This window comes from Copadichromis virginalis, linkage group LG3 (genome assembly GCF_057382275.1).
Source record: "Copadichromis virginalis isolate Kocher_CV1m ecotype Utaka linkage group LG3, C_Virginalis_male_GT1.1, whole genome shotgun sequence".
Taxonomy (NCBI): domain Eukaryota; kingdom Metazoa; phylum Chordata; class Actinopteri; order Cichliformes; family Cichlidae; genus Copadichromis; species Copadichromis virginalis.
Window position 1 is genome coordinate 35767089 of NC_140620.1, and position 15789 is coordinate 35782877.

The window sequence follows — 15789 nt, forward strand, 5'->3', positions numbered from 1 at the left end:
TATCCGTTCCCAGCTGGTCCTTCTCTACCCTCTCCTGTTCTCAAAGACTAGTCTTCGTGGAATAAACACGATAAATATTAAATTACTTATATAAGGTCCTCGAGAGCTGCCTGCAATTGTCAGAGATGATAATAATCAAAAGCAGCCCACTGTTCCCATCTTCGTTCCAAGTGTTGTTTAATTTTGGGGGGGAGATTTGGGGCTTTGTGATTGCCTGTGTGTGTACATAGGATTTAGGGTTGTATCTAACAGTTACTTTTGATTGTTCACCCAATTAGCTGATTAATCATTTGTTCCATACAGGACTAGGTATCCAAGTCGGCAATGGTTAAGCTTGTTTTGGTCAGTGAACAGTCCTGTATTCAAAGCTGTTCTGCTGCTTTCATTAGAAGAAAAAAAAAATAAGAGAAGCTGGAGCCAATTAATTCTGGACATTCTGAGAAATTTATTATCAAATGATGTGTTGGTTCATTTTGTGTTGATAGATTAATAAACTAAAACCTTTGTAGACCAAATGTTTTTTTGTTGGCAGCACTGAACAAAAAAAAAAATCCATGATGAGATTTCATTGCCGCCTTCAAAGTGATCCGAGGAGGAAGTCGGCTCCTGCAATGAGACCTTACTCCCAGGGAAAAATCCTGGGAGAGTTGGGTCTGAGTCATGAGTGAAGTCAGGATTATTTATTCTTAGCCCATATAAACAACAACTATATGCCTGTGCTTGTACGGTCAGAGGGATGCTTATTTCAAGTTCTGGCAATTTTGTTCTTTTCCCCCTTTGTTCTCATAGACTGTATGGCAAAGATGGACAGAGCTTTCGGGTCTAAAAAGTCAAGGCCATTAGTGCCTTAGACCTGTGTTCTTTCTAATGGGCAGCAGGGGGAGACTTCTGTGGTTACAGATTTAAGGGGAAACAGGCCTAGTTTTATATTTTGTACATGGCCGAGGGTTTGCTTGGGTTCCAGTGAAATACATTTTATCATCGGACAGTGACTGCGAGGATCTGTGTGTACATCCACGTGCCTGACTGTGTTTTGTGACTGCGCTGACTCATCCGCAGAGAATTTACATTACAATGCACCAACTATCCATGTGCCCAGGGAGCGGACTTTGAAGAAGCATAACAGGAATAACCACTCGGCCGTCTAGTCTCCAGCTGGATCCGCAGTATAATCCAGGCTTTTTTCTCGGACCTCATTAAACACATTCCTGTCAAGAATATGATCTCAAGTATTAGTTTTAAGTAATGCTTAATATAACACAATATTTTGCAAATTATTTTTCATGTAAATAAAAAAAGTGTCATTTCCTAGCAAACAATAATGAAACAAGCCCAGGCATGTTTGGATGTTTGAGAGTAGCTGTCTGCTGTTCTTGCTGTGATGAGCTCCTTCAATTGCCTCCAACAAAGCACAGTACTTTGTAAAATATGCAGGAAACTGAAGGTGGAAACAAACTTGTTTCACCACTTGACATATAGTAGAACCAGGCTACGATGAAAGAGATGCTAGTAAAAACGAATAAAGGACTCAACCGAGTATTTCCGGAACATTCGATAGCTGCACTAGCTGACAGAAGAGCAAAATGATGGATGGAAATTACTGATGTTAACATGGTGGTTAAGAAGCTCGACCTAAGATACGAAGTATTATTATTTCAAATTTCCTTTAAATATCATGATAGAATTTTGGGGGTATATCAGTCACCACTGCTTCCCAGTTGATCAGCTCTTTAACAAATCACAACTGTGTTCACTGCCTTCATACTCGGGCTTCCTCCCACAGCCCAAAGACTTGCTTGTTATGCTATCTGGCGATTCCAGATCATCCATATACAGTGGGGCAAAAAAGTATTTAGTCAGCCACCGATTGTGCAAGTTCCCCCACTTAAAATGATGACAGAGGTCAGTAATTTGCACCAGAGGTACACTTCAACTGTGAGAGACAGAATGTGAAAAAAAAATCCATGAATCCACATGGTAGGATTTGTAAAGAATTTATTCGTAAATTAGGGTGTTGGTTCATACTTCAGTTTTTGACTGTTTTATTTTGTTTCTATGGATAAGATTAGTTTTGCGTTTTATAGTATTTTAGTTCACAACTTGTCTACTATGTATAGTAGTGTCTGTAGTAATTGCCTTGCCTGTGTTTCTGCCTGTGCTTGACTTTGGCATTCAGGCCATATTATTTCAGAAATTAAGCAGTATATCAGCTTCTTAGGCTCTTCTGTTCAATTGAGTCAGAAATTTGGGTGTCAGTTTAATGTTGCTTGAGCATCACTCCAAACAACTACTTGAACTGTTTTTATCATCTAAGGCAGGAGTGGGGAACTCCAGGTCTCATGGGCCGGTGTCCTGCAGGTTTTAAATGTGTCCTTGATCCAACACAGCTGACTTAAATGGCTACATTACCTTCTCAACATGTCTTGAAGTTCTCCAGAGGCCTGGTAATGAACTAGTCATTTGATTTAGGTGTGTTGACACGAGGTGACATCTAACACGTATAGGACACTACCCCTTGAGGCCTGCAGTTCCACACCCCTGATCTAAGGAATATTTCTAAACTCAGATTATTATCATCTCAAGTTTAGCCTTTGTCTAAACTTGAGATGATCATTCATGGTTTCATCTCTTCCTGTTTGGATTACTGTAACAGTCTATTTACTTGTTTCAACAAATCAGCTTTGGATCGCCTTCAGACTATACAGAATTCTTGAGCAACACTTTTACCTGGCACTAACAGGGGATCGCACATTACTCGAGTTTTGGCTTTTCTTCATTGTTGCCAGTAAATGTTTGGTTTCACATTCAAAATTTACTTTTTACTTTTAGGGGCCTACATGGTCAAGCTCCCCAGTTTATCTCTGACCTGTTGAAACTACATGATTCCTTTGGTCTTCAGGTCAGGGGTCACTGCTGGCCCCATGTACTGTTTAGGACGTGGTACCAAGGCCGCTGTCTTTAAGTCATACGTTGACTTTTAAAAAGCATCTGAGGGCAATTTTATACAGACAAGCATTTAATTAATTTGTTGTTTTATATATGTTATTTTATTGTTTTACATTGTTATGGTATGTTATATTTTTATTTTTTATTTTATTGTGTTTTATTTACTTACATTGAGAGCTAGATTTCTGTTGTGTCTATTTTTGGTTTGAATTCCTGTGTTTTTCCATCCTTTGTTTGCTCCTCCATGGTTGTTTTTACCCTGTTCCCTGTTAATTAGTCCTCTGAGTACATCTACCCTTGTGTTTCCCTCTTTTGTTTGCTAGCTTGTCTGTTCTACTACCTCCTTTGTGTTCCTGTGACTCACCTTTGCTTATTCAGCCTGTTCTTTGACTTATGTACTTCATTTCCTTTGAACTCAGTTTGTCCAAGTGAAATATTTGCCGTCATGCCCAAGATTTGTGTCCTCTCCTTGCCACTACCCAAGGCTGTTTAGCTAAAACTCTATATATCGTTGAGCTTGACATTAGCACTCGGCAAAGAATCACAACTACCAATCTAGGCTTACCAACATCCAACCAATGTTATTGAATCCAATAAATCCAAAAGATTAATCCAGTAAACAAACACGGCTCCCACCAATACCAACCAACAGCACTGAGCAGAATTATCATCACACATAAAATGATGAGAAAATCAGATTCAACTCTGACTTTAAGTCGACTCAAGACGGCCATTTGATTAAACGATCCAATATTTCTTTAGACAGTAGCGAGGATTTTAATTGCTGGGAGGAATACCTTCATGATGAACAAAAGGCTCCGCTCTTGCTCTAACGAAACACCAGCAGGACAATAAAGAGGTTATGAAGTGGCTCAGCCTCGTGCTGGAGAACATATTGGTTCTATGTCGACATAATCATAAAATTAAAACATTGTTGGAAAACCAGCTGAAAGGATAAATGAGCCCCATAAAAGTGGTAACTAGTCCAGGAGGGATGCAATAATTATGCGTCAAAATACTGGATTCATTACTACTCGGTCCAGAGGGAGGGTGCATCATCGGTAAGAGGCGACATTGTTAGTGACTTTTATTTCTTAATTGTGCCAAGAAAAAAAAGAAATAAAAGCGAAGCTGCATTTAAGCTGGGGCTTTCTTTGTCCAACTATCCATCTTTCGTTTTCCTGCCTCTTTTTTTTTTTCTTTCCCTCTCCTCTTACATAACACATGCCATTTGGTGGGCTGTTTTTATCCATCTTATAGTTCTCCCATATGCTTACTTTAGCCTGGGTGAACTCATGCTCTCGCCTCCCTCTTTTTATCTCCTCTTCTGTCCTCTCCTGCACTCTACCCTTCAATTTTTACGCCCACCCGTTTGTTTTCTCCATCTCCTCTACCCTGTTGCCCCCTCAGTGTACTCCTCCTCCTCGTCCTCTCTCCATCCCTTCGCTGAGAACACTCGTCTAATGACCCGTGTTTTGGCCGGCTGGCCAGATGTGCGTTGGTGCTGAGTGTGTGATACTGTGCGAGCTCAACATCTGCTCAAAGCTGCTCTTACTGTACATTAAGTGGACGAAGCTGCTCATATCCCCAGATGCTTCAGCCTGTTCAAACCACTGCTTATAATTGCTGATCTTAATGGACTCTGATGGGCTTCAGGTTCTAATGAACTTTAGGCTCTAATACAATTACAGCTGGAGCTGAGCTTGGAGCTGTAACTGACTCTGACTTACAAATAGAACAGAGGTTTAATGGGTGCAACGATCACAAGATTATGTTCTTATTGTGGATGTACTGTTTATTAAATGTACAGGCCAGACATCATCAAGCTTAAGAGCTTAACCTGTCTGGAGTACATGTGCTTATAGTATGTATATGTAATCCGTCTGACCTGAGAGTAAACACTGTGCATCCAAGTAAACATAAACACGATTGTCAGGCTAATAAATAGTAATGCAACGTAAGCAATAAGAACATTTTAGACTTTTGGTGCATAAAACCGCTTAAATGTATTCAACCCTTTCTGTTGACTTTGTGACCACTTTTATTTTTAAAACCAGAGCCCAATCCTCCATCCATTAAATACTGCAGCTCAGCCACCCTCGGCCTCTGTTCTCGAGTCATAACAATCTCATGCTGTAACACATTGTACCTGCCCACTAAAAATAGCACAATGCCAGTTAATGGCTTTATATAAGTCAGTGGGTGGGGGTCTGTGCGGTGAGCGAGAGATTCAGAAATAGTTGGGATTCCTGGAGGCAGATGGGGATAGCAAGTGTGTGAGAGGACATACTTGTATCCTCTCACATCCTGGTAACAATGAACCAGAGAAAAACAACACTGTGAAGATTAAGGTATGTATCTTTTACTGATACATAGTTTTATCTGGCTTTTTAAAATGAGTTGAAATATTGAATAATAAACATTTTTGTGCTTATAACTAAAGCTAATAATATTAATGAAAAAAGCAAATATCTTTAACAATCTGACAAAAGGTATGGAGACTATCTGTAGAGTGACTTCTACAAGAGAATAACCAATAATCCTGGACTGTTGGACAATATAAAATCTTGTATAGTAAAAGATTTATAGCATTAGCTGTCGGTATATTTCTAGAGGGAAAGTTGTTAGGGCTTATCCCCTGAGAACCATGAGTGTATGTATAAAACTGCACAGCAATCAATCCTCAAGTTGTTGACATATTTCAGTCTGCACTAAGGAGGTGAACTTATAAACCTTTAACCATTAAGTTTGTTTCAAATCCTTTAAATAACAAACAGAGCAGCGAAATCAGAACCATTACCATTACGGGCCTATCATGGCGACACCACAGGGAAACAGTGATGTCACCACAGTGCAGTAACCATTTACACCAGCACTGAGGGCGCAGGTACCCACTGCAGTATTCTCATAAATAATAGGTGTCGTCACTCAGGCAAAACCTCTGCATCCGCAGTGCTGGTACATACAAGAGGAGGAGAAGTTGAACCTCCTCCAGACAGCTCATCTTTCGAAATGGTTGCAGTTCTCCCTTTGTATTATTTGAGAATCTCTGAACATCTGCACTGCTGCAAAACTGAAGTGGCAGTATAAACTGACACTATTGTGCAGATGTGTCTTCAACCCAACCCATGGCCCCCCGTGAGAGGTTACAGAAAGTGACAGGTGTGGTGTGCACCCGGCCAAAATGACAGCAAAGCAAAACTCGAGCCAGCAGCTGTGACATCAGTGTTGGTGCAAGCTGCTGTTTGCAGGACAACCACTTAAATGTCCACCCTTACAGGTGGACATTTAAGTGCTCCATAACATTACAGTACAGTAAAATGCCATCAAAAAACACCGGATCATCCAGATTTGTTTAACAGATCATCACTGTGCTAGCAACTGATTTAGATGTTACTAGTTGAGTACATATCACCAACAGGAGATCTCTAAGCATGTGGTTCTGGCTGGTTCAATGGGCTCATTTCAGTTAGTGATAAATAAGACTAGCATTCATATCAACAGAGATGCACTAAACTACCAACCCTGACCAGTGACCAGCCAGTCAGCCTCACAAAGCATATTTCATGCATGCGCAACATGTACACAACTGCAGGCACTGACAGCCACATGCTAACATGTTTTTAGCATGGCGCTCCTCAGAGTGATTGTAGACAAAAAGTCTACCGAAGTAAATTGCGAGGAGAAATTGCGTTTTGTAACAATAAACCTAATAAGACACTTAAATCATCCTCACCCAGCTGAACACGAACATTTTAAAGAAGCTAGCTAAGGCAAAGAGGCTAAAGCTAGCAAGAGTGCAGAGCCAACCACAAGCTAGCAGCCTCGGTTTGAGCAAATAATAAAAGCAGTTAGAAGGAAAACTACGGAAATTGTTTATCTCTACATATAAATAAGTGCATACACTCTAAAAGAGTGCATTGTAGCCCCACTGAGTACTGTTAGTTTCTACACCTAACACTACACAAACACTCAAACTCATGTCACAGCTGAGAAGCAGAATAGGTTAAGCTTTAATTTGAATTTGATTTCTCCACCCCCTCCAGCCTCCAAATATGGATTTTTATTGTTTATTGTTGCTTTTCATTTGAAAACATATGGCTTGTTGCTTCTATTTTACAATAAGGGCTTTCCACGAGGCTGGTAGCACTCTAAATGGGTGGTAGTGGAACCTTTCTAGGATCTCTGTGCACAGTAACTCTGCTCCGCCCTGATGGTGACAGTTTATATTCCCGAAGAGAGGCCGTGATATATCACTGAAGAAGGTCGACCCTTTCACCGCCACTCAAGTTTCAAATACAGCAGTGGCATATCATAATCGTAGTAAACTCCAAATCAAATGATGGCATCCCCGGGCGTGTTCTCAGAGCGTGTTCTGGGGAGCTTGCAGGAGTGCTGACAGACATATTCAACCTGTCCTTGGCCCACGCCGTGGTACCGGCCTGCTTCAAATCCACCTCCATCGTCCCGATACCCAAAAACTCCAACCCATCTTGCCTCAATGACTACCGCCCAGTAGCACTCACCCCCATCATCACTAAGTGCTTAGAGCAGCTGGTCCTAGCACACTTCAAATCCTGTCTCCCCCCCACCCTGGACCCCCACCAATTCGCATACCGCCAGAACAGGAGCACAGAGGATGCAGTCTCCATCGCACTGCACTCTGTCCTCTCACACCTGGACAACAACAACACCTACGCCAGAATGCTGTTTATAGACTTCAGTTCAGGGTTCAATACAATCCACCCCTCACAACTCATCAGGGAACTGACAGACCTGGGCATCAGTTCCCTCATCTGCAAATGGTTACTGGACTTCCTGACCAACCGCCCCCAACATGTCCGGCTGGATAACCACTGCTCATCTACCATCACAATGAACACCGGTGTACCACAAGGCTGTGTGATGAGCCCTTTCCTCTACTCCCTCTTCACCCACGACTGCAGACCTGCTGATGGTTCCAACACCATCATTAAGTTTGCAGATGACTGGCCTCATCAGTGACAACGATGAGGCCGCCTAGAGGGAGGAGGTGGATCGTCTGGCTGAGTGGTGCGACACAAACAACCTGCTGCTTAACACCGAGAAGACCAAGGAGCTCATCGTCGACTACAGGAGGAATGCTGACCCACATACACCCATCCACATTAAGGGGACACCTGTGGAGCGTGTGAGCGGCTTCAAGTTCCTGGGAGTCCACATCTCTGAGGATCTCACCTGGACGACCAACTGCTCCAAGCTGGTCAAGAAGGCTCACCAGTGCCTCTTCTTCTTGAGGACTCTGAGGAAGAACCACCTGTCCTCAGACATCCTGGTGAACTTCTATCGTTGCACCATCGAGAGCATCCTGACCAACTGTATAACAGTCTGGTACGGGAACTGCTCTGCCTCGGACCGGAAGGCGTTGCAGAGGGTCGTGAAAACTGCCCAGCGCATCGCCGGAGCACCACTTCCTGCCATAAAAGACATCTACAGGAAGTGGAGTCTGAAAAGGGCTGGGAAAATCATCAGAGACCCCAGTCACCCATCACATGGACTCTTCACCCTCCTGCCCTCTGGGAGGCACTACAGGAGCCTCCAGACTAAGACCACCAGGTACCGGAACAGCTTCTTCCCCACAGCTGTCAGACTCCTGAACTCTGCCTCCTGACAACTAACCCACGTTAACACACGGACTGAACATACACACACCCACAATGGACAACTGTACCCTCAAACACACAATAATAACATGGACTGAACCACCACTCACAACCACTACCACTTTATATAGCCTCTGTAGAAATTATCCACATATCTCACTTATCTTAACTGCACTACTGTATAGCTCTGTATAAATAATCATTCTGTACATACGATAATTTTTAACCCTACAACTGTTTACAACTTGCATAGTTCCTATTTCTGTATAACTGTATATCTCAGATTTCTGTAAAGTTATTTATTTCATATTCTGTATAGTTTTTCATATTTGTATCCTGTTCATAGCCTGTACATAGCTTGTACTCACTACAGCCTGTACATACTTATAGTTATAGAATATTCACAACATACTTCATACCGTGTACATTATAACATACCATAATAGACCCATTTCTGTAATATACTCACATATCTATATTATTGCTAATATATATTGTAATATATCTATATCACTAAAGCACTTCTGGATGGATGCAAACTGCATTGCGTTGCCCTGTACCTGTGCATGTGCAATGACAATAAAGTTGAATTCTATTCTATTCTATTCTATTCTATTCTATCACGCCAGACATACTGACAGTCTTACTGCTTTTTTATTTTTTTTTTTCAAACTACAAACATTAGAACAATACCTTAAACACATCTGCGTGGCTAAAAACACCTTTGGCTTCCCAGTTTTTTAAAAAGTGTGAGAGTTTACGGCTTTTCTCTTGCAAGACACATCCTTCACCTCTGTAGACAAGGGCTCAAGACAGTTCACGAAAGGTAGATATTCCACACTATTCAACTATCCACGCATTCAAAGTAATTTGCCATTGAGCGTACGTATTTGCATTTCATCATTTGAGCCCGAGTCCCAGGAGAAATGGAGAAAGATGATTGGACAAGAAGAAGAAGAAAAAAAGATGGCTAAAAAGAAGGTACAACAGCCCAGAGACAGATGGCACATTTTTAGGTTTCCTTTAATAGAAGGACACATCTCTTACTGGTCCCTTCTCTCAGCCTGCGCTTGTCTCTGCTCAACTCTCAACAGTGTCTCCTTTGAAAAAAAAAACATAGAGTACATTTCTTAAGCCATACACACTGATGGGGCTTAGTGCTGCACTCCCTGTCAGAGAGGAGGGAAGGAGGCAGTGGAAAGCCTCTAAAAGCTCAGCAGAAATGTATTTATAGACAAAAATAAAAGGATTATACCTCCATGAAGGAGTAGGGGAAAGCCAGTGATTTCCAAACATGCCAGATGCAGCACAATCTGAGTTGAGGCGGGAGGGGGTGGTGGTGGTGGTGGTGGGGGGGGGGGGGGGGGGGGGGGCAGGAAGAAGTGGAAGTGAGGAAAAGGGACTGACAGATGGAGAGAGACACACTGACAAAGAGAAACAAAGATTGGCGCTTTCTCAGATTTACTTGACTAGCTTGAGATTGGCCTTGGAGCCGCATCAGACCCCGATAATTATCCCCTGCCAGCTTGCTAGGAAGAGGGTGGCTTTTAGGGAGGGGAGGCGAGGGAGGGTGAGTGGGTGTGCTGCATGCTCAAGTGTTAATTATCAGCATAATGAGAAAGCTATACCTTCCTCTTGCGAGCGTGCGCGCATGCTCTGCTGAGCCCCTTTGGATTACGGGATTTTGTTTTCAAAGTATTAAAAAATAAAAATCTTGTTTTCTCCTCTTAATGCCGACCTGGTTTCAAGAGGGAGCGAGGATAAAAGGGAAAAGCCAGCAAACAGCTGTCAAAACTGGAAACGGAGCCAAACACGAATTGCGTAATGTCCCCGAACTCGTTCCAATGGCCGCGTTTCCCATTCATATTCCCGCAAAATTTAAAACTGTCTGCCCCTCTTCACCACCCCACCCCCATTTCCCGCCTCTCTCCCCCGCCGCTTCTTCTCATTCTGACTCCTTCAGCGCCTCCTGCTGTGCAGATGTTGGCTCCCGGATGTGTGCGCGCAAGTGTTAATACCCTGCCTGAGTCCTCTTGCTGTTGCTAAGGAGAATATGGCGAAGCCTTTAACGAGGGGAGGAAAAGGCGAAGAGAGAGGGGGAGATGAATAGAAGCTCATAAAAAAAGAGACAGAGAGAAAGGGAAAGAGGAGGAAATGAGGCAGCGGGCGACAGGATTTCAGCTGCAGGAGACAGTTTGTCAAAGCAGTGAGAAGGTGCGCTACGATAGCTCATCGGCATTACTTCAGTGAGGCTGAGCGTAGCTCACACACATCAGGCTGAACTCGCTGTAGAGTTAGCACACACGCCCTCATCTTCTTCCGCTACATTTAAAAAAAGGGGAAGTGCACATTAAGATAACGTATGTTCTTGTAGTCATTAACCAGTTGTTAAATGTGTGTTATGCATGTGTTCCTTACTCACACTTTTTTGTTATCAAGCTCAGTGTTTTGACGCTCAAACGTCAGAGAGGAAGTTTAAAGCTGAAATTTTAAAAATTCAATTTAAAAACAGAAAAGAGAGAGAGCAAGAGAGAGAGAAATGCCTTTTTACACCCCACTTAGCGCCTCATCCTCTGGGATTGCGCCATGACTGCAGCCTAATGCACAGGATCACGGGTTCAACTTGTATCAGTCCAAATGGGGTTAGAGGTGGGACGGCCGCCAGAGGTTATAGGCCGGTTACAAATAACACTGTGTCGGCTCATTTCAGGCAGCTGCATTCATGTAGTGTGAGAAATGTAACATTTAAGGCCAAACGTGCTTCTGAGATGTCAGTTTTAACTTGAAGGACTAGAATATAAGCAGGAAAGTGAGCGGGTATCGGCTATAGTCGAGCATCAGCCTCTTAAATTAAAAACAAAAAGAGGAAGTGCTAAAAACTCAATCGCCACAGAGCCCTGTGTTCAAGAGAATCAAGGATCAAGGAAATCACGAAAATCAAGGAAAGCAGAGGCTTTGTCCATTGTGGAGTTCACCAGGAATGGGAGAAGCAAGACAAGTGATCAAAGCTCAAAAGTATGCACAGTACAAACAGTGGTTACAGTGGACACTTGCCACTGTTTCAGTTCAGCTCTTTGTATGTTAGAACTTTGCTCGTCACTGCGGCTTGGCTAGCTGACGGACTGCCTCCATCTGATGCTCTCTGCAGGTAGACGGACAGTCCGTACCTCCCTACAGTCTGCCAACGAAAAACATGGAGCACCTTAAGCTGAGTCCACACTGGAAGCGATTCGCTTATCGCACATCGCTTTGATTAGTCTCTGGGTGGCTAAATAACTCCAGTGTATTTACTATCAGCAGTGTCCTGCACTCTTATTGGTAATCACTTCAGTGACTCACCTGGAAGTTAAGTTCTCGCCCACTGCAGTTACTTCACCTTTAGTCACTGAAGCTCGCTGACTTTCTCTCTGGTTTCCACATCACTGTGAACTGCTTCCAGTGTGGACACTTTACACTCGCTAATTCCAGTTACTAAAACTGGAACCTTCACCTGCTTCTGTAGCAATGTTGGCTTTGGGACTATTTTAATACGTTTTATGGAAAACAATGCGGTTTGTGGTGCTATGAATATATTAGTACCATCTTTTGGGATGGTATTAGCGGACCATCCAACAAATAGCAACAGGTATGTGGGTCTGTTATGAATGCATCTTGTTAATTAGCTAGTCAGCGTTAGCTGATAGCTTAGCATTCAACCTTTTTGTCAAAACATGTTCACTTGTTGTTAAAGACAACAACAGATATAATAATTTCAACTCTTTAAAATAGGAAGTCTTTATACCCAGTCTGACGTCAAGCACCATTTTTATGCCCATCTTTTATATACAGTCTATTGTTGTAATGCAACTCTGTACATCTGTAATAAGACTATTAACTATATCAATAAAAGTTATTGTTTTTTGTTTTTCTTACATTTTCTCTTGATTGGGATCATGACTGAAGCCCAGGTTCATTATCAGCTCAGGCCTTTTAGGCACTGTCTGTCTGTGCAGACAGATGGAAAAAAAGTGCATTTTTTCCATCAGCAGATGCACTTTTTAAAATCTAAATGGCTTCACAAAGGCAAACCTCCAGTTCTTCTTTCCTTTTTTCCCCATTTATGACGCCACTAGCTTCAGCCCACAACTTTGCACACATGCAGGAGACAGGCTTCGGAAATCTAGTGATTTGCAGAGGTAACCGGCAGATGCTCTGTCCTTCACTGTGTGTGTTTACATTTCAAATCCCCCCATGTGCAGCAGTGGCATCATCTGCTACGTATCAAAAGACAGTGACACGTCCCATCTGCCCCGGGCTGAAGAGTGAAATACATTACACATACAGAAGGAACAGTCCCACTGGACCATTGCTCCACTTCTGTGACAGAAGAGAGGAAATAATCGCTCCACAGGGAGGCTATTTTTATCTACGCTTGAAGTGATCGATTCAGCGACAAATCTCAGCACCTCCTGACATGACACTCCACTGTACAAGCTGGTAAGTTACGTAACATGGCTATCTTTTAATCTGCCTGATTATCATTTCCATTCCACCGCCTATGGAAAGGGAAGTCACGATGACTCCACCTCAGATGAATATCTTAGATCATTTAAAAAAAAAAAAAAAAAAAAAAAAAAGATGAATATCTTAGAGATTATGCACAAGTAATTAATATGAGGTCTAAGGAGGGTGACTGTTCAAGACCCCTACAAGAGTAATACATCATTCCTTTCTACTTCTAAGTCAACTTGCAGCTTAAAGCTTTAAGGATTATTTCCCAGAAATAATGAAGAACTGACACGCGAGCTGCAAGTAGAACCCGCTCCGACCATGAAAAACCACTGGGAGAGTGATGCATTTCAATAATAAAGCTGGTGAGCTTATACCTACAGACAAGGTATGCATACTTTTAATGCTTCCATGGATTCTCCCCCAACACCACCACACACATTTCCACACCAGAAAACCACTTCATTACACAAAGGAGAAAAAGCAGCTTGAGAATGAATCACTGAGTGGTTCTGCAGTAAATATGGAACTTTATGTACTGCATGAATCCTTAAGATAAAGCCTGAAAGCCCTAGCTTTGGAAAGAACTGTACTGCAGAGCGGTTCATTTCACTCGCTAAATGAGAAATGATTCACATGCTGGAATTTCATCATTTGGATGTTATGAAATCCCTCCCTCCCTGCCTTCCACAAGCCCCGACATCCCGGTTTTGGGAAAACCCTTCTGCTCCATCACCATGTCCATAGTGCCCACTGGCGATGTGAGCTGGTGCCACTGCTGCTGCTCTCATTGCAGCACTTCTGTCAGTCTCGGGATCAAAGCCAAGCAGGAGCAAAAAGCGCTGCGCTAAGACACGTTGTTCCGATTCTTAACCGCACCTCGCCGTAGCGGGATTTGGTGAGGGGTGGGGGGGTCTGGACAAACGACAAAAATACCAGCAGTTTGATCTGATCGGATGTGATGCACCCGTGCGTGCTCGCGGGGACGAGAGATAACACGGTTAATTCCACACAGGTGCAGATGCGGACACGCGTGGAGGAAATTACGGCTCAGCACGGAGGTAGAATGCGCGGACTGCAGCGCGTAATAAAACCAAGTCCAGGAACTGCACTTGTAGACCGTGCGCCGCTAAAAACAGAAGAAAGTGATCGAGTCCCAAACACCGAGCACGAGCTGTAGTTTGTAACATACTCACCTCACTCATGTTGGGAAGATGCGCGGAGGGAGTTCTGCAACTGAAGAAGAAGAAGTGGACTTGGGTCTTTCTTGCTCTCCGTGCTCAGTCCTTCAGCCAGAAGCGCGCGAGAGAGTGCTGCAGTGTGTGCTTCACAGACTCTGGGAAAAAATAAAAAATTAAAAGATGAAAGAGTGATGGAGGGGAGGGGGTGGTGGGCTGAGTGGACTGTGGAGGCTCCGAGACCGAGTGAAGCAGGTAGGCTGACAGAGTGAGGAGATGCTCAGCTCTCCGGTGCAGATGATGGGAGGAAGCTTTAGTGACAGCAACGCTGCGGTTTATGGGCAACAGGAGCGCTCTCTCTCTCTCTCTCCCTCCCTCTCTCTCTTTCTGTCTCGCCCACTCAGTCTCAACCAGTCACCAGGGAGCACACTATTGCCCTGGTACAGACATGTAGGCTAATAGGCAGGTAATAAGAAGTATAACCCTGGAGCATTTAGATACGCCTTTTACATAAGCGTGGTAATTGATGTGTTATAGTTATGATTTTTTTTTCAGCTTTGAAATGACCATGAGCTGAAAACACGTGTAGCCTGCAAACACACGAATATACTGCAGTGACATCCTGTTCTAAACTTTTTATGTGGGGTGGGGGAGGCTTCACAATACAAGGATGCTATTTTCCACATCCCACTCAGAATAAATATCCGATTTCCTGTCCAGAGTTTCAAAATAAACCACGTTTGCAAAAGCAGAAAGTGTAAATTGTGTTTTTGCAGCATACTGCAAATATTGGTATCGATCTGAGACCAAGTTAAATGCAGGAGCATTATTGCTGATACCAATGCCAATACTATTCACTTATAAAGGCCGTGTATACATGATAGAGCAGTCTGTCATTCATTTATAGATGAATCATCATGCATTTGCAATTCTGAACACATTTTAATGACCAGTGAATCACTGTGATGTTTATTTTCCCACAATAATTAATTCTGACAACAACACACACCTTTAAGCTCTTGGTGTGTTTTGAAACTGTGGGTTTTTTCCCTGTCTCTTAACCACTTTGGGTCAACTTCTGTTGTTTAAATGTGCTATCTATAGCCTATAGGCTAACACAATTCAGTGGGCTACACACTGAGAGAACAGAAACAAAGTATCAATCCAATACCAGTACCTTTTGTGTCAATACCATTGGTATTTCTGTCGATCTGCCTGGGGGTGGGTGGCGGGGGTTCTATTTAAACAATCTTAAACTTACAGTTGTATGTGTTTAAATGTTAATTTGATGTAATGTCATGTCTGATCATGGTCACTTAACTTTAAAAAGGGTGTTTAGAATTTCTGAATCTATTTTAAGAGCTACCTATTTTTTTTCTAAGGCTTGGAAGTAAGCAGACATAACTGGTTAGTGTCAGGGATAAGGGAAGAGGAAACACAGAAGGACATAAAACAGATTCCCTTCTGCTCAACCCTGCCAAGTGTCTCCACTTGATGGTGCTGTTGTCATTATGTATCTCATTTGATCCTAGCCT